General features: G+C 44.2%; 1 protein-coding gene across 1 annotated transcript in view; it reads right to left on the reverse strand.

Annotated features, from left to right (window-relative positions):
• Window positions 1-14,010, reverse strand: part of MELK (maternal embryonic leucine zipper kinase) — a 174,649-nt gene extending 160,639 nt beyond the window's left edge. Inside the window, 1 exon segment of the mRNA XM_030219609.1 lies at window positions 13,893-14,010. The gene's annotated coding sequence lies outside the window, so the exon portion shown is untranslated.
• Window positions 14,011-24,502: the final 10,492 nt, after the last annotated feature.

Raw genomic sequence — 24,502 nt, forward strand, 5'->3', positions numbered from 1 at the left:
ATGGCTATATCTGCTGCATATGTTGCCCATTTATCTACGAGCCAGAGACCTCAACCAGCTGGGTAAGGTGATCAGACGTTTTTGCTGGGGGGGAAAGAAGGCAAAGTTGCCGTTGAGTTTACTGCAGAGGTCCTGGGGTGAGGGAGGTTTGGGCCTGCCGGATTTGCGGCGTTATAATTGGGCTTGTCTCATGCGTTACATTGGGGACTGGTTTTTGGCGCGAGATGATTACATATGGAGACGATTGGAAAGCCAGTATTATACACCGTGTAATTTTCATTTTTTACTACAAGCTCCCAGCAGGATGATTCCGGTGGAGTTACGGAATAGTATATTATTGACCCCTCTGCGAAGTCTTTGGAAAGATATGATGAAGCTGTTTGGCTTGAGTAGATGGATTTCGGATATTCTTCCTATTCGGGGCAACTTGTTGTTCCAACCAGGTTTGGAGAATGTGATTTTTCAGAAATGGGCGCGACAAGGTATCACTAGGTTAGAACATGTGTTAGATAGGCAGGGGGTAATGTTGAATCTGGGGGCATTGGGGCTCGGGTATGATATGGGAGGTATCTTTGCTCACGCCCAACTGAAGCATTATGTTGATTCATTGGACAGGGGGGCTTTAGGTTCTCGGCATTGTCATTTTCTGCGGCAGTTCTTTCATTCAATACAGGGGGAACGTCTTTCAATCTCTGGGCTGCATAGGGCGTTGGGAAGATATATGGTGCCCAAGATCCGAGGGCAAATTCAACAGCGTTGGGCGGACGATTTGGCTAGGCCGCATTTGGCTTTGGATTTCAATGCTTTGACAGCTAGGATTCCAGGTTTGACGGGCAATGCAGGACTTAGAGAATGCCAGTATCGTATTCTACACAGGGCCTACCTAACAAAGTCTCAAGTGTTCAGGATGGGAGGGGTGTCCACTCCTCTCTGTGGGAAGTGTGGAAGGGCTCCGGGGTCGTTTTTTTCATTATTTGTGGGGGTGCTATAAGGTGAGGCATTTTTGGGACTCCATCGTTCGGTATTTGGGCACTCTTTTGGGATCGAGAGTCATGTGTTCCCCGATGGGGATCTTGCTAGATAAGCATGAGCTTTTCTTGTTACAGGGTGGTGCGGCCCGACAACTGATTCGCAAGGCCTGTCTGATTGGTAAGCGGATTATAATGAGTCAATGGATGGAGGAGTCCTCCCCGGATTTCTGGCACTGGCGGAACAGATTGCATGAATTCATGCTATTTGAAAGGAGGGGGGTGGGCTGTTCCCCTAAGCGGAGGAGGCAGTTTCTGGACATTTGGGGGCCATATATCCAAAGCTTATCTCCTAAGGGGAGGAGTTTGGTGATCAATTCGCTTTAAGTTATAAGTTGATAGGAAGTCATCCATTTCAGATATAGATCAAAAGTTTGGGTATCTCCTTAGAGGGGGGGAGGGGGGATTTTCCTTATTGGTTAGATTTATCGATATGGGGTTTTTTCCTATATATAGGGGGAAGGGGGATGGAGGGCGAGGGGGGGAGTAGACAAGTAATAGTCTGATGGGTATAGCAGGGTTGTTGGGGGGGGAGGGGGGGACTGATTACAAACTATGGAGGATAACGGTGAACAGTTCTATTGTGTGGTGATGACATGTTACCTAAAGAGGTTCAAAGGGAATTGGCAGTCTGCAATGTAAATGTTGGATTATTAAGATAAAACTGTTGAACCATAAAAGGGTGGGGAGCTATAAGAGTCCAGGCTCTCTACGCTTCTTTTGAATGAGGATGGTTACAGCAATAGAGGGGGAGGATGAGTTTTAGTTGTTTGCAATACGCTTAAAAGTACATCAATGGTGTGACATATAATCTGGGGGGGTGGGGGGGAGGGTGGGGGGCGGAGTTGGAGAGGAAGGGGGGGGGGGGGAAATGTTTACTATTTTGATGATGCGATTTTCGCCCTGTTGGTATTCTATTTGTTTTGTTTCTCAATTGATATATATTGAAACGGTTGACGGTCATTTTTATTATATCATCCATAAAAAAAAAATTGTTGAACATAAGACAGAGGGGCAGGGTGGGGTTAAATTGTTAAAAGTTTGATGACGAAATGTATCATTTGGTCCTTATTGTATATCTTTTCCTATTTCAACCTCTGTGTATGAATATTGTAGATGTTTTTTTTTCTTCTTTTGTCATCAATAAAAATGTTGAAATATAAAGAAGAACTGCTAATGAAGGAAAGAAGGATTTGATAAAAGAGAATTTGATAAAAGATTTTCACATTTACTTTCACAAGGGCACATATAGAGCACAGATTCTGTTAGTGAAAGCTGGGATGTTATTGCCGGATAAAGGACTGACCTTGGGATCCACCCCTCTTAAAACAAAAGCTAAGTGATATTTTTTTGCTTCACTTTATGAGCCATAAAGGACTTGTATGCAAAACCAGTGAATTTGTAGCGAGGTGGGGGTTGGTAAGAGTGCAGTGATGTTGTTTAAGCTATTCATGCTTGCATTATTCTGCCACCCAGCCGTAGCAGCATGTTTTTACTGAGCACTCTAATTAGCATTAGGTTTATGCTGTGTCGTTTTGATTGATAGCACTTTTGATGTGGTGTGATTCACAGCAAACTAAAAAAGAATAAAAAAACATTGTGCATTTTGAAGTATTACAACGGTTTCATCTGTGTATATTGATCAAAGGAAGGATGCCAGCACCAACACAACCTTGGTAAACGTTCTTGGAGAAGACCAAAGGACAAAGCCCTGAACTGGACGTGATGACCCAGCACCATAAAACGTAGAAACCTCTGATGCGACAGCCATATGGGTATATGCAAGTACACCTTGAGATACAGGGCGGTAAGAAATTCTCCCGCTTGAACCAAGACTACGACTGCTCCGAGTGTCTCCATGCGAGAGCAGGATACTCAGAGACAGAAGTTTAGACCTTTGAGATCTAAAACCAGATGAAAGGTACCTTCCACCTTCCTTCTTTGGGACAATGAAGTATTTTATTTATTTTCAAACTTTTGTAAACTGCTTAGGTTTAAGCGGTATAAAACACACACACACACACACACACACATCTATAAAAATATAGAAGGAAAAAAAAACTCGTCTGCTAATAGCATAACCTGCTATTACACTCAAGTTACAACTGTCCTCATCCCAAAGTTACATTACTAGTACTAGACGTATGCAGCACTGTACACATTATATACAGGTACTTTCTCTGTCCCTGGGGGGCTCACAATCTAAGTTTTTTGTACCTGGGACAATGGAGGGTTAAGTAACTTGCCCAAGGTCACAAGGAGATGCAGTGGGAATTGAACCCAGGTTGCCAGGATCAAAACCTGTTGCACTAACCATTAGGCTACTCCTCCATCCACATAAATGCTTTAACAAACAGATATGTCTTCAGATAGCGTTTAAATTGTAACATCTGTGTACATAAACATAGCTGCTCCTTTAAAGGGAGGCTGAAAGTCTTGTATAATTGTTATCTCACACCAACAGTAGATTGAGTATCCGCCTTGTCCATGTTCGGCATGAGAACTGGAACAATGATCCAGAGCACCAAAGAATCTATGGTGAATTCAACCTTGACCGCCTTTGTTCCCTTTCAGACTGCAAGAAGAGACAAGCAACTGGGCAGGAGAACTCCAACTTGTGACCTTCCGTAAGAATATCCAAAACCCACTAGTCTGACATGACTTTGGCCCACTCCTCTTGAAACTCCTGAACACGTCCTCTCACTGGAAGAAGAGGAGAGTACACCAGCCTCACATCATTAAAAAAAAAAAAAAAAAAAAACTCTGGATGCACTGGGCACTCTGACAGAAGAGCTTCCTGTCATCACAAAAGGAAGTTTGATGTGCCTGAAAGAAGGATTTCTGACCATCAATCAAAATGTTACCACCTGCTGTCTAAAAATCAAGAGCCCCATGAAGATGGATGACCAAAGGCTTTCGGCTTATCCTCTGGCAACCACTGTGGCTTAAGTGTCTCCCAGTTCCCGAGATATTCTCCAAATAGCCACTTGCCCTGAAAAAGGCAGTTTAACTACATGTGACAGATGCTGCTGCCCAATGTCACAACCAGAGTTGCTGATGTGCTATGACAACCAAAAATATACTGTAGGCCATAACATATCTAACAGCATCCACTAAAGTAGGCCAACCCCATTTCCAGCAGGGTATTATGATGTCCGTCTTGCACTGCTGACTGCTGATGCTACTCTTGACACGAACAAGTGCCACAGTGTTGCTTGAAGGCCCAAAGAGGCTACTTCAAAACGCCTATTTCAGTGAGCCTTCCAGCTTCCTATCTTGTAGTCTTGTTGGGCAATACCCCCTTCCACCAGAACAGTGGTCTTCTTAGTCACTGCCATAACCAGGGAACCCACCCTGGGAAGCTGCAATTTATCTTTCTCCTAACAAGAACCAACGGGTAGATGAAAGCCATAGCTCTTCCACTCTCAGCTGTGACGTTTGTGAGCCCTTGCCCCAGAGGTGCCGTGTGATAATCACCCCACCTCTGGGTAGACCGAGCCCCCTCAGAACTAAGAGTGTTCCCAAGAACTGGACAGGACCACAAGTGAAGATGAACTGAGGCAGCTTTATTAGCAGCAAAAACACAGGGCTAAAAGGGTAGCCAAACGGCACAGAAAGGAAAACAGGCAGCCTATCTATACAGGCTAACCTGGCTGAAGCAAGGCAAACCTAAAACCTAAAATAAGGTAATGTAGAACAGCCTAGCTGTATAGGGGAATCTAACATAAGCAGCGTAGCTGCGCATCTCAATACTATCAAACAATGCAAAGCATAAAGTATACAGTAAAGATAAAGTAAGACATCCTAGCTGTATGGGGAAATCAAACACAAGCAGCCTAGTTGCACATCTCAATACTAGCAGAGTAATGCAAACATACGGCATACAATAGAACACAATGCACTAGGCAAAAGGCCCGCCCTAGCGGGTTAAAGACAAACAGGCAATACTTGGCTGACAGAGGTAACACCGCTAGTGGTTAAGGAAAGGGTTCATTCTGTCAGTACGCTCAGATGAGTCACAGAACAACCGCGGCAAGCTCCCTCAAAACCAGAGTTGAGCAGAAGCAAAACAAAAGGAAAAGAAAGAGTCTCTTGAGGACCCGCACTGCAGGTGGAGGCAAGAGCGGGTCACTCTGCTCACAGAAGACTAGGGATGTCACCTACGACAAGCAAACAGTCACTGAGGCGTCTGAGCCAGATACTCCCAAGGCAAGCAAAATAAAGCAACAAAGCCTGAGCTGACGTTCCCAAGGCAGAAGACTCAACGGCCCTGCACAGCACCCAAGGGCCAGGATCAGCCCATGCGGACCCCTCCATGCTCCAAGCACCGCTCCCTCATCCAGAGATACTTCGCGATGTGGCCTCAGCCACTGCACCGCAGCATTCCCTGTCATCCAGCCCACACAGTCCCAAACACAGCACTAAGCCACTCGCTGCATACAGCGAGTAAGGACTCACGGTGGGTGACTGGAATCTCAACTGAGGCACGGGAGGCTCTGGACTCGCAGGCCTGGCAGCAGGCTTCATTGGACCCAAGCAAAGGTGAAAGCTGTAGGCAGAGCTCTTACTCCTCAGATCTATCAAGCTTGAAACCAGGCTTCACAGGAACACAACAATAGGTGAAAGCTGTAGGCAAAGCTTTACTCCTCAGGACTCCTTGGCTTGGAGGCAGACTTCCACAGGAAAACAGCATAAGGAAAAGCTGTAGGAAAGCTTCAGGCCACAGCCTCACAAAGGAACTGAAGTTGGAATTAGCAGGGCCCAATCAAGGGTAATTGTCGGAACCCTGAGCACTCTCAGAAGCCAGCTTAAGAAGTGCTCAGTGCTTGACGACATCACCAGCTTGGCCTCCACCACTCTCAACATTGACCCCACAGGTCACTGACAAACTGCAAGTAATTTTAGTACGTTAAGAAGGGGGAACACAGCAAAGACAAGCAAGGCACGGATGTTGGCAATGACGACGACATCAGCCCTGACCCCAGCGAGACCCGTTCTGCTGTAATCACATCCTGATGTCTGGATGCAATGGGAAGACATTCTAAGCCCCCTCATAATCAATGAAAATGGAACTCCTGATGCTGAAGCAGCAGGCATCTCAATGAAAAGCACCGCCACTGCCTCAGAAATACCTGAGCTCCTCTTTTTGAAACCACCTCAGTACTTTCAGATCATCCCCTTCTTCTAATGGCTCCTTCAAAAATGGTTCCTCCAAGTAGACATGTCACATCAGATAAGGAGAGAGAAGCAGAGAGCCTCCTCTACCTACTCCTAGAGGTCTAAAGGAGATCTCCTTAGGAGCCGGAGGAGCAGCGGGGCAAGAAAAGCAGCCTACAGCAACTCTGTCCCTGCATCAGTAAATAAGTCTTGTGTAAGCACAATATAAACTCCAGAGAAAAACATCTTGATGCAGCAGGCCCAGAGGCTGTAAAATGGCGGCTGTGCTCCACACGTGATCAGACAGAGTATGCTCCTCACTGCCAGTCAGCCCCAACAAAACAGCACCTGCATCAAACTATGTATTTGGATACTGCGCCAAACTTAAGATCTGCTACTGCTGACTGTTTCCTCCACGTCCCGTGGGATTCTCGACTGGCATGCACTACAAAGCCCCAATGCCAGCCAGCGGGTCCATAGTGGTTAACATTACTTAACTGCCTTCGTAGGAGTCACCATTCACCCTGTCACAAGCACAACACAATATGTTTAAAGTAGTGAGTCATGATTCCTTCCCTAGAACTTGCAGCCCTCCAAGCAGTTCAGAGTCAAACTTTAGTCACACTTATCACTGCCGGCTGCTTCCCCAAGCTCAGTCTCCACTAATCTTACACAGATGAGAAAGGCTCAAGACTGATACGCTGCCCCACTCTCTCCAGTAAGGTCTTCATGCAATTTCTCACAGTCTGCATGTGTTTTAACAAACCTGAATAGTTGTGTCTCATCTGCAAATTTAATCACCCCACTCGTCATTCCAATTTGTAGATAATTATAAATGACCCTTCTCTACAGTAGAGTACAAAGGACACTGGGCATCCAAGAGCTCCTCTGAGATCATAGTGGAGGTACTCGAGACATTGGATACAATCTGGTTCCTCTACAGCATTTGGCCCTGCCAGCACCATGCAGACCCCCCCCCCCCCCCCACCAATGACCGAGCGGTCAGCCTCTGCATGCAGGGCTTGCTTAACCCATTGGGCTAGGCAAGCTCAGGAACCAAAAAAATAAGTTAGGGGCCTCCCCAAGCCCCAAAGGTTTAAACCTGAAAAAATGGCTGCCGTTCCTGCTGAAGATGTCAGGACCATAGGTCCCAACTCTTCAGTGTGGGAAAAACAGCCTTCAGCTCTGGCAGACCCTGGGGCTGATTCCAAAGTCAAAAATGGCGCATTGCAGGAACAGCAAATTTAAAAGCCAGCAGCTTTACTGAGCTGCCAGCTCTGGCTGACTGCACAATGTCTGCCTGCAGGCATGGTCATTATTTTACTCAACTAGCTTTATTCTTCCTATTGGGGGAGTAAAACTAACAAGGCAAACCCAATGATTAAAAAAAAAAAAAAAATTAAGTGCCTGGTAGTCTGCAAAACTCTAGGTGGCCTTTTATTCCAAATATATTGAAACATCTGGCAATGAAATTCCTCTAGTGACTTTCAGGACCCTATAACAGAGTAGTCTGGGCTATATCATCATCTTGCTAGCACTAAATGTTTGCCTCAGGGAGGGCAGAAATGAGAATGGGAGTTATCTATAAAAACTACTATACAGCAGCACAGCTCCAAGCAGTTCAGGAGTGGAGCTTGCCACATAAACCCAGGGTAGGCAATGAAAAACACTCTCCAGAGCACCGCAATTTAGGCTTTGCCCTGGTTGCCAGGTGTGGTGGCAGAATTAATCCCTATGTTGCTCATACATTAAATTCCCCAGGTACAGAAGGGAACAATCCCTTTACACCTACCTAAAGTGGCTGCCTCTCCCGAAGGCTAAAACACCTTTCCTCCGAAAGGATTGGCCTTCCCTGACAACCAAGGGAGAAGGGGAGGAAGGGACCCAGGAACCCCCCCGAGTTTACCACCCTAGAAGCTGGAGAAGAAAACACCTTTATCTCCTCACCTCTCAACAAGATTCCCCAGGTACAGAAGGTAACAATCCCTTCCCCCCCCCCCCCCCCAAAGAAAGAGAGACTAATGGGCTCACCTCCTGCCTACTGGAGACTGAGAAAATACTGAGGCTAGGGTCACATGGCCAGGGCTCTTATTGGCTCTCTAGAGTCATCAGTCTCCAACTGCTGGAAGGCGTGCACAACCCATCAGTCCAATCCTGGGCCAGTCTGGAGGGACGCTAAGGAATCCCTATATTGCTCATACATTAAATTCTGGTCCTTGGATAAGCACAATTTGCCTATCCCTAAACACCACTTTTATTATACACCCATAGAACACAACTGGTGTGACCTCCACCCTGTTAGGAAAAGTAACACTTTTCATAGTTGGGATGCAAAGAGTGACATCCTCAGTTAACTGGTAGAACTGGGGAAAAAAATCACTTTAGAGGCTCTAGAAGAGATTTGGATTGGATGAGAGGGACAGGTACTCCTAACAATTGAGAAGCTATGATTTAAAAGAGGCCCTTGCTAAGGAGAAGCATTCAACAGAAAATGTTGTGACAGTAGGTCAGCTTAAAGGGGCAACAACTAGGTACTGGCAACCGAATTTCAATTTTGGTGCCAATATTGGCCCAAAACCCTTTTTGCCCGATTTTGTTTTCAGTTCCAGCTGAAAGACTATGGTCATGGTTTTAGCAGAAACTAACTGTGTGGAAGCAAAAATACATAGTAAAAATTTTTTTAGATACATTAAAAGCAGGAAACCGGCCAAAGAGTCGGTTGGGCCGCTGGACGAAAATGGTGTTAAAGGGGCGATCAAGGAGGACAAAGCCGTAGCGGAGAAATTAAATGAATTCTTTGCTTCGGTCTTCACCGAGGAGGATTTGGGGGGGACACCGGTGCCGGAAAGAATATTTGAAGCGGGGGAGTCGGAGAAACTAAACAAATTCTCTGTAACCTTGGAGGATGTAATGGGTCAGTTCAGCAAGCTGAAGAGTAGTAAATCACCGGGACCTGATGGTATTCATCCCAGAGTATTAATAGAACTAAAAAATGAACTTGCGGAGCTACTGTTAGAAATATGCAATCTGTCCCTAAAATCGAGTGTAGTACCGGAAGACTGGAGGGTAGCCAATGTTACTCCGATTTTTAAGAAGGGTTCCAGAGGAGATCCGGGAAATTATAGACCGGTGAGTCTGACGTCGGTGCCGGGCAAGATGGTGGAGGCTATTATTAAGAATAAAATTGCAGAGCATATACAAAAACATGGACTGATGAGACAAAGTCAGCACGGATTTAGTGAAGGGAAGTCTTGCCTCACCAATCTAATGCATTTTTTTGAGGGGGTAAGCAAACATGTGGACAATGGGGAGCCGGTTGATATTGTATATCTGGATTTTCAGAAGGCGTTTGACAAAGTGCCGCACGAAAGACTCCTGAAGAAATTGCAGAGTCATGGAATCGGAGGTAGGGTATTATTATGGATTAAGAACTGGTTGAAAGATAGGAAGCAGAGAGTAGGATTGCGTGGCCAGTATTCTCAGTGGAGGAGGGTAGTTAGTGGGGTCCCGCAGGGGTCTGTGCTGGGTCCGTTGCTTTTTAATGTATTTATAAATGACCTAGAGATGGGAATAACTAGTGAGGTAATTAAATTCGCCGATGACACAAAATTATTCAGGGTCGTCAAGTCGCAGGAGGAATGTGAACGATTACAGGAGGACCTTGCGAGACTGGGAGAATGGGCGTGCAAGTGGCAGATGAAGTTCAATGTTGACAAGTGCAAAGTGATGCATGTGGGTAAGAGGAACCCGAATTATAGCTACGTCTTGCAAGGTTCCGCGTTAGGAGTTACGGATCAAGAAAGGGATCTGGGTGTCGTCGTCGATGATACGCTGAAACCTTCTGCTCAGTGTGCTGCTGCGGCTAGGAAAGCGAATAGAATGTTGGGTGTTATTAGGAAGGGTATGGAGTCCAGGTGTGCGGATGTTATAATGCCGTTGTATCGCTCCATGGTGCGACCGCACCTGGAGTATTGTGTTCAGTACTGGTCTCCGTATCTCAAAAAAGATATAGTAGAATTGGAAAAGGTACAGCGAAGGGCGACGAAAATGATAGTGGGGATGGGACGACTTTCCTACGAAGAGAGGCTGAGAAGGCTAGGGCTTTTCAGCTTGGAGAAGAGACGGCTGAGGGGAGATATGATAGAAGTGTATAAAATAATGAGTGGAATGGATCGGGTGGATGTGAAGCGACTGTTCACGCTATCCAAAAATACTAGGACTAGAGGGCATGAGTTGAAGCTACAGTGTGGTAAATTTAAAACGAATCGGAGAAAATTTTTCTTCACCCAACGTGTAATTAGACTCTGGAATTCGTTGCCGGAGAACGTGGTACGGGCGGTTAGCTTGACGGAGTTTAAAAAGGGGTTAGATAGATTCCTAAAGGACAAGTCCATAGACCGCTATTAAATGGACTTGGAAAAATTCCGCATTTTTAGGTATAACTTGTCTGGAATGTTTTTACGTTTGGGGAGCGTGCCAGGTGCCCTTGACCTGGATTGGCCACTGTCGGTGACAGGATGCTGGGCTAGATGGACCTTTGGTCTTTCCCAGTATGGCACTACTTATGTACTTATGTTTTCATTGGAAGCCAAAAATTTGTGCTGTCCCGTTTGTCTCCCTCCTTGCCCCCCTGTAGGTGCTCCCCTTGGGCCTTACATCACTGGCCACCTAGGGGTGTAGTCAGAGAAGGAGTGATCCTCAGTCATTCTTGCCCATACTGACTCTGCTCTGAAAATGGCTGACATGACCTCTAGTGACAATCTCACAAGACTGCCATAAGAGGTCACAGCAGCCATTTTGAAAATAGAGCAGACAAAATTAATTTTTGATACAAAGTTTTAGGAGGAATTTAAAATCTGTAAATTTGAGGTGATAGGCTAATTTCTAAGGAGTTTTTCTGTGGAGATGACATCAGCTGTCACTCCAAATATGACACAAAGTCAGTCACCATAAAAGTACTGTGGCTTTTAGTTTCGATTTTCATTAGCTGAGGTTCATGTGGGCTATTTTGTTTGGAGGTAAAACAGTCTGATTTTATTTCTGGCTTGGATACTATTTGGGTGATTTTAAAGGCTTTCCAGGCTCTGTTGGGTATGATGAAGATGCAGTGTTTTAATCAAACTTATGGTGTGCACAAGCTAGATTCTATGATAAAGGAAGAACTGGTCAGCTTACAGTGCAAGTAGGGAAATAAATTTTCTAAACTTCATTTTAAGAAATGTATTGCTCTTGTCATTTTTCAGAGCATAGTCCTCACATTGAGTGACATCAATGTGCTTTTTTTTATTCGGGATTGTGCATCAAGCTCTAGTTATGTCAGCAGTGTAGACCAGTGTCTGGACTACTTTACCCTATTTTAATAAGGATCTATATCATGCTTATCCTTAAATTGTTATAAAACTATCTCAAAGCTACTTTCTCTTACTTGTGCACAGTTTGGGTACACATTTTTTTTTAAACACTCTCTCCCAAAGTTCCTGTCTCAAAGGATATTTAACTACATCTGCACTGACTTAGGGACCTCCATGCCAGACTTGTTGGGAAAGCTATTTTAACAAGGACTTCAGTTATCAACTTGTGCTTTCAGTTTCTTGTGGGTTTAGCAGAGGCCTGCCAAACAGCAAGCTCTGACAATCCCCAGTGGGCCTCAGTGGTTCACAATCACACAACTAATCTTTAGTTTTCAGTTTCAGCCCAAGTGTTTAGACTCAGTAGCAGTTGTGGATGGCCTCCATCACAAGGATTTATAGTGCCTTACCTCAAACTATGAGCTCCCCACTGAGGTTAATGGGTTAGTGACTAGAGTAGAGGTGTCCAACCTCAGCCCTTGCCAGATCAGGTTTTCAGGATTTCCACAATAAACATGCACAAGATCTATTTGCGTACAATGGAGGCAGTACATGCAAATGGATCTCATGGATATTCACTGTGGAAATCCTGAAAAGCTGACTGGATTGTGACTGGACATCCCTGGGATAGAGGATTTGAGCGAGGCAATAATTGGAAGCACATATAAGAAAGTCTGTTGAATCAGTCCATTGCTAGCCATCTGCTGGAAAATGGGTACAAAATGCTCTACAGATGGTTGTATATGCCAAAGAAAATATACCACATATATAAGAAGGGGACTTATCTCTCTTGGGAGACTGTGAACAAGTAGGGAGCTTCCAACATAAGTGGTGGTCCTGCCAAAAAGCAGTATCATTTCAGCAATTTTTCATCACTGGGTGGAAGACATTACTATTGTAACCAGTGTGTGACATGCAGGTATGGTTGCTCAACTGTCCAATTGCTGGGCTTAATAGGTATGATTTGATATACTACTGTAGTGTTCTAAACTGTTTACAATAAAACTTAAAAATACCACAAACCCTATTTGTTCATTCTGCAGCTACTTTGGCCCACTTAGCTACGGTAGGGCAATGGAAACAGGAGAATAGGCCTGGGCAGAAGTGGTACTATCTAAACATTTTGTGTACTGGATGTAAAAACTAACTACTATGAAGACAATATAATGGATACTTTTGGAAAAATTGGGGGGGGGGGGGGGGGGGGGAGAAGTATAAGACATGGAGAGCAAAGCAAAACATGGATTCAGGTGGGAAGGCCTTTTTTTGGAGAATTTTACCCTCTGGCTTGAGTAGAGTGGTGTGGTAGCCGAGTTAGTCCATTTTTAAAGGTAATAAATTTGAAAAAAAAAAAACATAGGAAAAAAACAGATGATACCGGTTTTATTATACTTTAAACGTTTTTTATTAGCTTTCAAAGCTGTCAGCAATGAGCAAATGTTGATAAATATCAGAATATATAAAAGCATTCCAATGAGTCTTATAGGATGAGGGTGGGGAGGGTTAGGTGAGAAACAGGGAGAGATGGATGGGTTACACTTATCACTCACCCAACTCTCCCTGTTTCTCACCTAACCCATCCCACCCCCTTTCTGTCATTGGAATGCTTTTATGTTTCACTTATATATTCAAGTACATTTGCTCATTTCTGATCATCAGAAAGGTTACCTTTGAAAGCCAATCCAAAAATGTATTAAGTTAGTCCAATAAAACAAAAGTATCAATTATGTTTTGATTTCTATTTGTTACCCTCTGGCTTATAATAAAATAAATTACATAAATTATATACTGACTCCAAATTCACCTTAGGAAAACAAACCAATGTGATCGCAGCCACTAGTAAAGTTTTGCGTCTGTACTCAAAGTCCAAAGGCCTCCAGCACCTATGAAGTAAATAGGGTGTGTGTGTAGACAAAAAAAAAAAAAAAATATATATATATATATATATATATATACACACACACACCTTAAGCATTCCACCAAACACACTACCGCCAACCCCCCCCACAAAAAAAAAAACCCTAAAGCTACAGTCAAGTTATTTAAAAAAAAAAAAAAAAACCAAAAATAATTTTTCCCTACAAGACAAAACCCTTAAAACACTTGTAACTCATTTCAATTAACTTCCATATTGGCAGGAAGTGGTATAACATTTTTTTTAGCACAACTGAGATAAAATTAAAGTAATAGTTAGTACATTGCAGAGATTTCACACGCCAATCCCCCCTCCCCCTCCTTACACGTATTCAAAGAGTAAGGACCCTCCCGAAGTCTGGCATCTCTCCCTTACACTTTCACTCTCTCCCCTCCCCGCCCGCATCTTCCCCTCATTCCCATACTCCCAGCTCCCGCGTCCTACCTTCAGGCTCGTCTTTTAAGTCATCAACAGAAATTCACACAAATTAATTTAATAGTTATCACCACCAACGCTTTCTTTCTCAAACGTCCCGCCACCTCTCTGACGCAACTTCCTCCTATTTCAGGCAGCGTAGAACTGGGCAGAAGAAGGGATTGGAAGAAGACATGAAGTTGACTAAGAGGGGGCGGGACGCCAGAGAAAGAGAGCTCGGGGTTGGTTGCAGGTAATTTGTATGAATTGCATTCTGTTGTCGGCGAGCTTTTTGAGAGCAAGGTTACATGCAAGGAGGTTTAATAAACAGGAGTGGAAATGAGCCTATCTAGTCCACTGTAAACAAAGAAACCAGTTAAGACAATCCAAGTTTCCCCTTCCCAGCGCTGCCGTCACCCCCGTTCATTCAAAACAAAGCAAGCAAACCTATGAGCTGCGGCATCCACATTGTCATTTTTTATGTAACAAGTCTAAAGCTGTTTCAGTTGGATAGGCAGTGCCTTAAAAGGTGGAGGGCAAAAGTTTTTTTTTTTTTTTTTTACTTATTGGACAAATGTTTTATTTATTTGAAAGCTTCCCATATGTAGATATAAATATCATGAAATAACAATTGAATAGCACTAAAACAGCTTTAACTAATTATTATAGCTGGTAGAAGCAGCATTTTTTAACTCTGTATTTTGTGCTCATTTTTCTACACTAAAAACTAAATAAATACACTGTATATATTTATTATTATTATTAGTAGTAGTAGTATTTGTATAGCGCTACCAGACGCACGCAGGCTGAACACCTGATACAAAGAGACAGTTCCTGCTCAAAGAGCTTACATTCTAAATAATACAGACAGACAAGACAGTTACGGGTGAGGGAAGTAATGGGAGCTAAAAAGCAGCAGTGAAACGGTGGGTTTTCAGCATAGATTTGAAAACAGGTAGAGATGGAGCTAGACTATAGGTCCAGGAAGCCTATTCCAGGCATAAGGTGCCGCGAGAGAAAAGGAGTGAAGCCTGGAGTTAGCAGAAGGGGGACGACAAGAGAGATTTGTCCAGTGAACGGAGTTCACGGGGAGGAATGTAGGGAGAGATGAGAGTGGAGAGGTAATGGGGGGCTGCAGAGTGGATGCATTTAAAGGTCAGTACGAGAAGTTAAAAATTTAATGCGGAAGCGAACAGGGAGCCAGTGAAGTGACTTGAGGAGTGGGCTAGTGTGGGTATAACGATTCTGGCAGAAAATAAGTCGTGCCACAGAATTTTGGACAGATTGGAGAGGAAAGAGATGGCTGAGCGGAAGACCAGTGAGAACTAAATTGCAATAGTCCAAGCGAGAGGTGACAAGGGTGTGGATAAGGTTCTGGCAGTGTATTCAGAAAGGAAGGGGCGAATTTTGCTAATATTGTAGATAAAGAAATGACAGGTTTTGGCGATCTGTTTAATATGCGCAGAGAAGGAGAGAGAGGAATCAAAGATGACTCCAAGGTTATGAGCCGAGGAGATAGGGAGGATGTGAGAGCCATTAACAGAGATAGAGAAAGGGGGAAGAGGGGAGGTGGGTTTAGGGGGAAAAACGAGAAGTTCAGTTTTGGACATGTTGAGCTTTAGATGGCGTTGAGACATCCAAGCAGCAATGTCGGACAAGCAGGCTGAGATTTTGTCCTGGATCGAGGTTGAGATTTCAGGGATGGAGATGTAGATCTGAGAGTCATCAGCGTAAAGATGGTATTGAAAGCCATGGGATGAAATCAGGGTACCAAGGGAAGAGGTATAAATGGAGAAAAGGAGGGGGTCCAAGGACAGAACCCTGAGGCACACCAACAGAAAGCGGGATGGAAGTTGAAGAGGATCCACTAGAGTGAACACTGAAAGAACAAAGTGAGAGGTAAGAGGAGAACCAGGAAAGAACAGGGCCCTGGAATCCAAGCGAGGACAGCGTATCCAGAAGTATAGTGTGGTCAACAGTGTCGAAAGCAGCAGATAGGTCAAGAAGGATAAGTATAGAATAGAGGCCTCTGGATTTAGCCTGCAGCAGGTCATTAGAGACTTTGGTAAGTGCAGTTTCAGTAGAGTGAAGAGGGTGAAAACCAGATTGAAGTGGGTCAAGAATAGGTTGTGTAGAAAGAAAGTCAAGACAACAGCGGTGAACAATATGTTCAAGTAATTTGGAGAGGAAAGGGAGATGGGGCGATAGTTGGAGGGACAAGTAGGGTCAAGTGAGGGTTTTTTAAGGAGTGGAGTGACAACAGCACGTGAAAGATTAAGAATGTGACAGATGACTGGGATGATAGTAGGCAAGATTGTTAAGTAGATAAGTGGGGATGGGATCAGAGGAACAGGTAGTACATTTAGAGGAGGAAAGAAGAAGGGCAGTTTCCTCAGTAGAAACTTTTGAGAAGGAGGAAAAGAAAGGAGAGGAAGGAGAGTAGGGGGTGAGGACTAAGGGAGAGAGAGGTGGGGAGGGTTTGGATGAAAATTCAAGGTTAATCTTACGGATTTTATCGTGGAAGTGCTCAGCTAGGGTCTGAAGAGAAAGAGATGGGGGAATTGGGGACGGAGGTGCCTTGAGAAGAGAGTTCAGTGTGGCGAAGAGGAGTCGAGAGTTGGAGCCAAGGGAATTTGTCAATTGGGTGAAGTAATCCTGTTTGGCAAGTGAAAGGGCAGACTGGAAGGAGTTAAGCATGAATTTGAAATGAATGAAGTCGGCAAGGGTGTGGGATTTAAGCCAAGAACATTCAGCAGAGCGGGCACAGGAATGAAAGCAGCGGATTTTAGAGGTCAGCCAAGGCTGGGGTTTGGTACACCTAGTAGGACGGGGTTTGGAAGGGGCAAGTGTCCAGTGCAGAGGAGAGAATAGTATCATAGGAGGAAACAGCTTAATCGACAGACTTAGATAGAGTGGAGGTAGAGAAAAGGTTAGAGACATAAGAGGATAGAGTAAGGGGGTCAATAGCCTGAAGATTTCTAGATGTGGGGATTGAGATTGGGTGGGATTGGGGAGGAGGGTGCTTAAGTGTGAAGGTTAATAGGTGATATAAATTAAAAAATATATATATATATACAGTGGGGGAAATAAGTATTTGATCCCTTGCTGATTTTGTAAGTTTGCCCACTGACAAAGACATGAGCAGCCCATAATTGAAGGGTAGGTTATTGGTAACAGTGAGAGATAGCACATCACAAATTAAATCCGGAAAATCACATTGTGGAAAGTATATGAATTTATTTGCATTCTGCAGAGGGAAATAAGTATTTAATCCCTCTGGCAAACAAGACCTAATACTTGATGGCAAAACCCTTGTTGGCAAGCACAGCGGTCAGACGTCTTCTGTAGTTGATGATGAGGTTTGCACACATGTCAGGAGGAATTTTGGTCCACTCCTCTTTGCAGATCATCTCTAAATCATTAAGAGTTCTGGGCTGTCGCTTGGCAACTCGCATCTTCAGCTCCCTCCATAAGTTTTCAATGGGATTAAGGTCTGGTGACTGGCTAGGCCACTCCATGACCCTAATGTGCTTCTTCCTGAGCCACTCCTTTGTTGCCTTGGCTGTATGTTTTGGGTCATTGTCGTGCTGGAAGACCCAGCCACGACCCATTTTTAAGGCCCTGGCGGAGGGAAGGAGGTTGTCACTCAGAATTGTACGGTACATGGCCCCATCCATTCTCCCATTGATGCGGTGAAGTAGTCCTGTGCCCTTAGCAGAGAAACACCCCCAAAACATAACATTTCCACCTCCATGCTTGACAGTGGGGACGGTGTTCTTTGGGTCATAGGCAGCATTTCTCTTCCTCCAAACACGGCGAGTTGAGTTCATGCCAAAGAGCTCAATTTTTGTCTCATCTGACCACAGCACCTTCTCCCAATCACTCTCGGCATCATCCAGGTGTTCACTGGCAAACTTCAGACGGGCCGTCACATGTGCCTTCCGGAGCAGGGGGACCTTGCGGGCACTGCAGGATTGCAATCCGTTATGTCGTAATGTGTTACCAATGGTTTTCGTGGTGACAGTGGTCCCAGCTGCCTTGAGATCATTGACAAGTTCCCCCCTTGTAGTTGTAGGCTGATTTCTAACCTTCCTCATGATCAAGGATACCCCACGAGGTGAGATTTTGCGTGGAGCCCCAGATCTTTGTCGATTGACAGTCATTTTGTACTTCTTCCATTTTCTTACTATGGCACCAACAGTTGTCTCCTTCTCGCCCAGCGTCTTACTGATGGTTTTGTAGCCCATTCCAGCCTTGTGCAGGTGTATGATCTTGTCCCTGACATCCTTAGACAGCTCCTTGCTCTTGGCCATTTTGTAGAGGTTAGAGTCTGACTGATTCACTGAGTCTGTGGACAGGTGTCTTTCATACAGGTGACCATTGCCGACAGCTGTCTGTCATGCAGGTAACGAGTTGATTTGGAGCATCTACCTGGTCTGTAGGGGCCAGATCTCTTACTGGTTGGTGGGGGATCAAATACTTATTTCCCTCTGCAGAATGCAAATAAATTCATATACTTTCCACAATGTGATTTTCCGGATTTAATTTGTGATGTGCTATCTCTCACTGTTACCAATAACCTACCCTTCAATTATGGGCTGCTCATGTCTTTGTCAGTGGGCAAACTTACAAAATCAGCAAGGGATCAAATACTTATTTTCCCCACTGTATATATGCGGGAGGTGGTGGAGAAGAAAACGATAAACATAAAGGAATCCTGTTCAGAAGGAATGGATCCTCAGAAGCTTAGCCGAGATTGGGTGGCAGAGCCGGTGGTGGGAGGCGGGGCTGGTGGTTGGGAGGCAGGGCTAGTGCTGGACAGACTTCTACAGTCTGTGCCCTGAAAATGGCAGATACAAGTCAAGGTAAGGTATACAGAAAAAGTAGCACATATGAGTTTATCTTGTTGGGCAAAGTGGATGGACCGTGCAGGTCTTTTCTGACATCATCTACTATATATATAGTAGATGGCCAAATTTCAATGAGGATATCCTGTTTCTTGATGGGTTCATCTTAAATGTTGTTTAAACATAACTAAATGGGCTATAAGCCCCCTAGTGCAGTAAATTGTTTTTCTTATATTTTGATCTTGTGATGACTTACACTGTGCCAAAACTGAAGATTCTTACCTCTTCTAAATTGTTGATAATAAAAGGCAGTTATTGTGAACACTAGCCACCCTAAAAGAGGCAAGGTATGGACCCAGCTAAGGAATATGTTATTTTGAGTTAGTCTTCATTGGACCAAACTTGCTTTCCTTGTGCCCTCACTATCCAGCAGGTAGGCAGTGTCTTAAAATGTGGAGAATAAAGGATTTTTTTGTTTAACATTTAAATAACACATAGTCCCAAGCAATGCCGGGTTCAATATAGCTTACATTTGAAAATACAGTGAGACCGAATAATATAATTCAGTTATATCATGGGAGCAAATAGATGGATATGTCTGAAACATCTAGCAAAGTTGAGATTAGCATATATACCCAACTGGGCATTTAAAAGTTTGTACTTTAATGATGCTACATGTTCAGAAATCATAGCCATAAGTATAGGCAGCTATTCAAAGATTATCATATGCACACACCAGAATAGACATCCATCACATTGCAAAAGTAAACAAATTCTACAGAGTACATCCAAAATTTAATTTGTATTTCTTTATTTCCATATTCCAAAATTCTAGACAGCAGATGCTAGACAGATCAGCAGGACGCAAAGCACTCCAAAACAAGTAAAGTCAGAAACAACATCGTTTATACCTAATTGTTCTACCATACTTAGGATTCACCTTTGGGTTTAAAAAGCAAAACCATATGCATGTAAGGTTTGGATAAACAAACTAAAACAATCAAAGTTTAAAGCAAATGCCCATAATATGTAATGTGTGGTAGCAATAATTAAAGAATGATGGAATATTCACGTAGCAAGCAGCCTGAGGCAACAGATTTATTTTCCACTGAACATAATTGACTTGTATAACCTTGGCTGCTAATATTGTGCAGAACTGGACAATGTTGGCACATTTAGACTGACTGTGGACTTCTGCATTAAGGTAACTCTGCCCTCATTATTTAATATCTTTCGTTAAAATAGTAGTAATAAACAATATTAAGTGCATTTTTATAATATTCCACTGCAATGCACAAAACAAGAGGAGCAAGTTCCCACAAACCATCTTTCTCTTTTGATCTAGGCACAGGAAAAAAATGTAAATCTCATAGGTTTCAACCTAATTAATGTTAAATGTGGGATATAACCAGGGCTTTTTTTATGGGGGTACTGAGTACCGGCACCTTTTTCATTGTCTGCTAAAATTGATCCATAGTCCCCATATTTTAATGAAAGAGCTCAGGCTCTACATACAAATTCTGCCTTGTCATAGACTCTGTGACTGGTTGCAGGGGGCATGGCTATTGTGGGGTGGGTCCCTCGGTGATCACCCCACTCCTGAAGAGTGGCCTGGAATTTGAATACCGGCACCTTTTTCGCTAGAAAAAAACGCACTGGATATAACTGTCATAAATAAGTAAATAAATAAATAGATAGATAGAAACCCTGAAGTCTGTTTAGTGGCCCTTTACCAGGAGAAAAAAATCTGTGCACGAATATAACACATGCTAGGGTGTCCCTATAACTAGCCCCTCCAAATGATACAGATTACGATTTATAACAGATTACTACTCTACCTATGAAAAGTTATTCCGTTATTATACTTCATCTGTGTACATCCGTATGCTGCACAAGCCAGCATGTTTGAAAATGTAAGTGAGATTAAATAAAAATGTTATCAACAATAAAGAATGACAACATGAAACTAAACATGACCAAGACTGAGCTTCTCATCTTTCCCCCTAAACCAACCTCTCCTCCTCCCCCATTCTCTATTTCTGTAGATAACACTCTCATCCTTCCTTTCTCATCAGCTCCTAACCTTGGGGTCATCTTCGACTCCTCCCTCTCCTTCTCTGCACATATTCAGCAGACTGCTAAAACCTGTCGTTTCTTTCTCTATAATATCACCAAAATTCGCCCTTTCCTTTCGGAGCACACTACCAGAACCCTCATCCACACTCTTATCACCTCTCGCTTAAACTATTGCAACTTGCTTCTCACAGGTCTCCCACTTAGTCATCTCTCTCCTCTTCAATCTGTTCAAAATTCTGCTGCACGACTAATATTCCGCCAGTGTCGTTATGCTATTAGTCCTCTCATCAAGTCACTTCACTGGCTTCCTATCCGTTTCCGCATACAGTTCAAACTCCTCTTACTGACCTATAAGTGCATTCACTCTGCAGCTCCTCAGTACCTCTCCACACTCATCTCGCCCTACATTCCTCCCCGGGAACTTCGTTCACTGGGTAAATCTCTCTTATCTTCACCCTTCTCCTCCACTGCTAACTCCAGACTCCATTCCTTTTATCTTGCTGCACCATATGCCTGGAATAGACTTCCTGAGCCGGTATGTCAAGCTCCATCTCTGGCCGTCTTCAAATCTAAGCTAAAAGCCCACCTTTTTGATGCTGCTTTTAACTCCTAACCCTTATTTTATCATCCTCACTTTAATATTCCCTTATCTGTTGTTTGTCTTTCCTAATTAGATTGTAAGCTCTGTCAAGCAGGGACTGTCTCTTCATGTTCAAATGTACAGCGCTGCGTATGTCTAGTAGCGCTTTAGAAATGATAAGTAGTAGTAGTAGCAGCTCACAGGTTTGTTTTGAGTGTACTTGAGATGACGGCTGTGCTGGGGAGTGGAAACAGAGATTAACCTAATTGAGTTCATGTCACTTGTGGTCTCCTGCCTATTAAACTTCCTTGTTAAAACCAATTAAGTTAATCTCTGTTTCCACTCCCCTGCACAGCCCTCATTCAGCACACTCATGTAAGCAAACCTATGAGCTGCTGCATCCTTGTTGCCATTCTTTATTGTTGGTAGCATTTCCTTCTAACCAGCCACATGTAGCTGGCTGCCTTTTACCTGTGAGAAGGTAGCCAGTTAGAATCTAACCTTCTACATCAGAATCTAGCCGGCTACATGTGGCCGGTCAGAATCTAGTCACTAGATTCTGACTGGCTAGCTGTAGCCGGCTAGATTCTAACTGGCTACATGTAGCCGGGTAAAAGGCAGCTGGCTACATGTGGCCGGTTAGAAGGTGGTCAGCTATGTGTGGCCAGTTAGAAGGAAATGCTACCAACAATAAAGAATGAGAACAAGGATGCAGCAGCTTATAGGTTTGCTTGCTTTGTTTTGAGTGTGCTGGATGACGGCTGTGCAGGGGAGTGGAAACAGAGATTAACCTAATTGGTATCAACAAGGAAGTTTAATAGACAGGAGACCAAGTGAAGTCATCATGTTGAACCCAATTAGGTTAATCTCTGGCAGTACTGGGGCAGAGTGGGTGGGGCTGGAGGTATGCCCCAAAATCTTCCTCTCAAAAATTGTACCTTGGCTGTTAATAGTGCACAACTTTGTAGGGACTGGTTAGGACTTACCTTCTTGACCTCTGTGCTTCCTACCCAGGCAGGGCCTCGGGCCATCTGTGTTCCCCACCTAAGCAGGCCCTCAGGCCATCTTTAGTTGTCAGGATTTAGCAAGATCTCACTTTCTCATCTTAATTTGAGCAGAGGGGTTGGGTCTGCAATCGTTAACTGTAGACTTTCCTGCTTGTTGTGCTGTTTCTGGCCTAACCTCTAATCTATTTATTTCTGTTATACTAATAAGTTAGTTATTTAAGGTTATGCTACTATCAGCTATTAATTTATTTTTCCTCAGATGTAACTGTATTGTAGCACCTGCACTCTAGCTATCATTATGTGTACACCTGTAATATCCCCCACACCTGCACGGTTGGTCTTGTATTGTATAAAAGTCTGCACTTGCTGGTTAGTTTGTGCTACTGTTCAGGCCCAATGTGTCCCTGTGCTCACTCACAGCCCCTTACTGTACTCTTGTGGGAGATTATCACCCACTGCAAGAGACAGAAAATGACCGGAGCACTCGCTTTCCCGCCTCCTCACTGTGAGCTTGGGGCAAATTTATTTTCCTGTCATTATCCTTATTATTATGCCGCTCCCTCCCCATCCCCTGTTTCCAGCACCTCTATTATACACCCATTCTTGCTACATCCATAACCTGCACAAATCAGCATGTTTCTAACTATAACTGAGATAAAATAATAAACAACTCAACTGGATGTAAGAGCTAATTGTTTTAGACATACCAAAATGGCAGCTGCTGGGGGGAACCAGCTTCAGGTTTTTTTTAATGTCATGCTGTCTCCTGTCATCAAACCCTCTAAAGCTAAAATGTGGGCCAATAGGTTTTTTGATGGTTTCCCCATTTACTGAGATACACAACAGGGTTGTCCATTGTCTTCTCTCCTTTTTGTACTGGTCTTAGATCTCTGATCAGGGAGATAGCACAGCAAGAATTAAAAATTGCACATTACAGACCTACATTCTTCATTACCAATGATGGAAAGGATCACAGAATATGGTAAAATTATGTATAATCATACCTGATAATTTTCTTTCCATTAATCATAGCTGATCAATCCATAGACTGGTGGGTTGTGTCCATCTACCAGCAGGTGGAGATAGAGAGCAAACTTTTGCCTCCCTATATGTGGTCATGTGCTGCCGGAAACTCCTCAGTATGTCGATATCAAAGCTCCATCCGCAGGACTCAGCACTTAGAGAATTACACCCACGAAGGGACACTCTGCCCAGCTCACCACCGCCGAAACGGGGGAGGGGAATTAACCCAGCTCATCCCCACACAAGTGGGGGAGGGGAATCCGTCCAGCTCATCCCCGCGGAGCGGGGGAGGGACACCACACCCGCCGATGCGGGGGGATCTGGCTTATCCTGCAACCGCAACCGCGGGAGGAGCTGACTGACCCTAACACCGCCGAAGCGGGAGGGGTACAAAGCTGCCCTACAGCCGCACGAAGCGGGAGGGAGTGCCGGCAGAATTTTAAGTCTCAATCCAGCCCCGTAAAACGGAGGGGAGAGGAATGCAGCAGCTCACTGTAACACAAAGTCGTCTCAACTCTTGAAGAATCCAAGTGAAAGAAGAACTTGAACAAGAAGTCCTCCTGAAGTAACTGAAGGCTAAACTTGAACCTAAAATTCAACCAGAATATAAACAGTACAGATATCTGGGAGGGGCTATGGATTGATCAGCTATGATTAATGGAAAGAAAATTATCAGGTATGATTATACATAATTTTACCTTCCATATCATCAAGCTGATCAATCCATAGACTGGTGGGATGTACCGAAGCAGTACTCACCCAGGGCGGGACATAGAAATCCCTGACCTCAACACTGAAGCTCCAAACCGGGCCTCCGCCCGTGCAGCCACAGTCAAACGGTAATGCTTGGAGAATGTATGAGCCGAAGCCCACGTTGCCGCCTTGCATATCTCTTCCAAGGAGACGGATCCGGCCTCTGCCATCGAGGCCGCCTGAGCTCTCGTGGAGTGAGCCTTCAGCTGGATAGGCGGCACCTTCCCCGCGGCCACATAAGCCGCTGCAATGGCTTCCTGGACCCATCTTGCCACTGTAGGCTTAGCAGCCTGCAGACCCTTACGAGGACCTGCAAACAGGACAAACAGATGATCCGATTTCCGGAAATCATTG

The sequence above is a fragment of the Microcaecilia unicolor genome, chromosome 11, assembly GCF_901765095.1.
Source record: "Microcaecilia unicolor chromosome 11, aMicUni1.1, whole genome shotgun sequence".
Classification (NCBI taxonomy): Eukaryota; Metazoa; Chordata; class Amphibia; order Gymnophiona; family Siphonopidae; genus Microcaecilia; species Microcaecilia unicolor.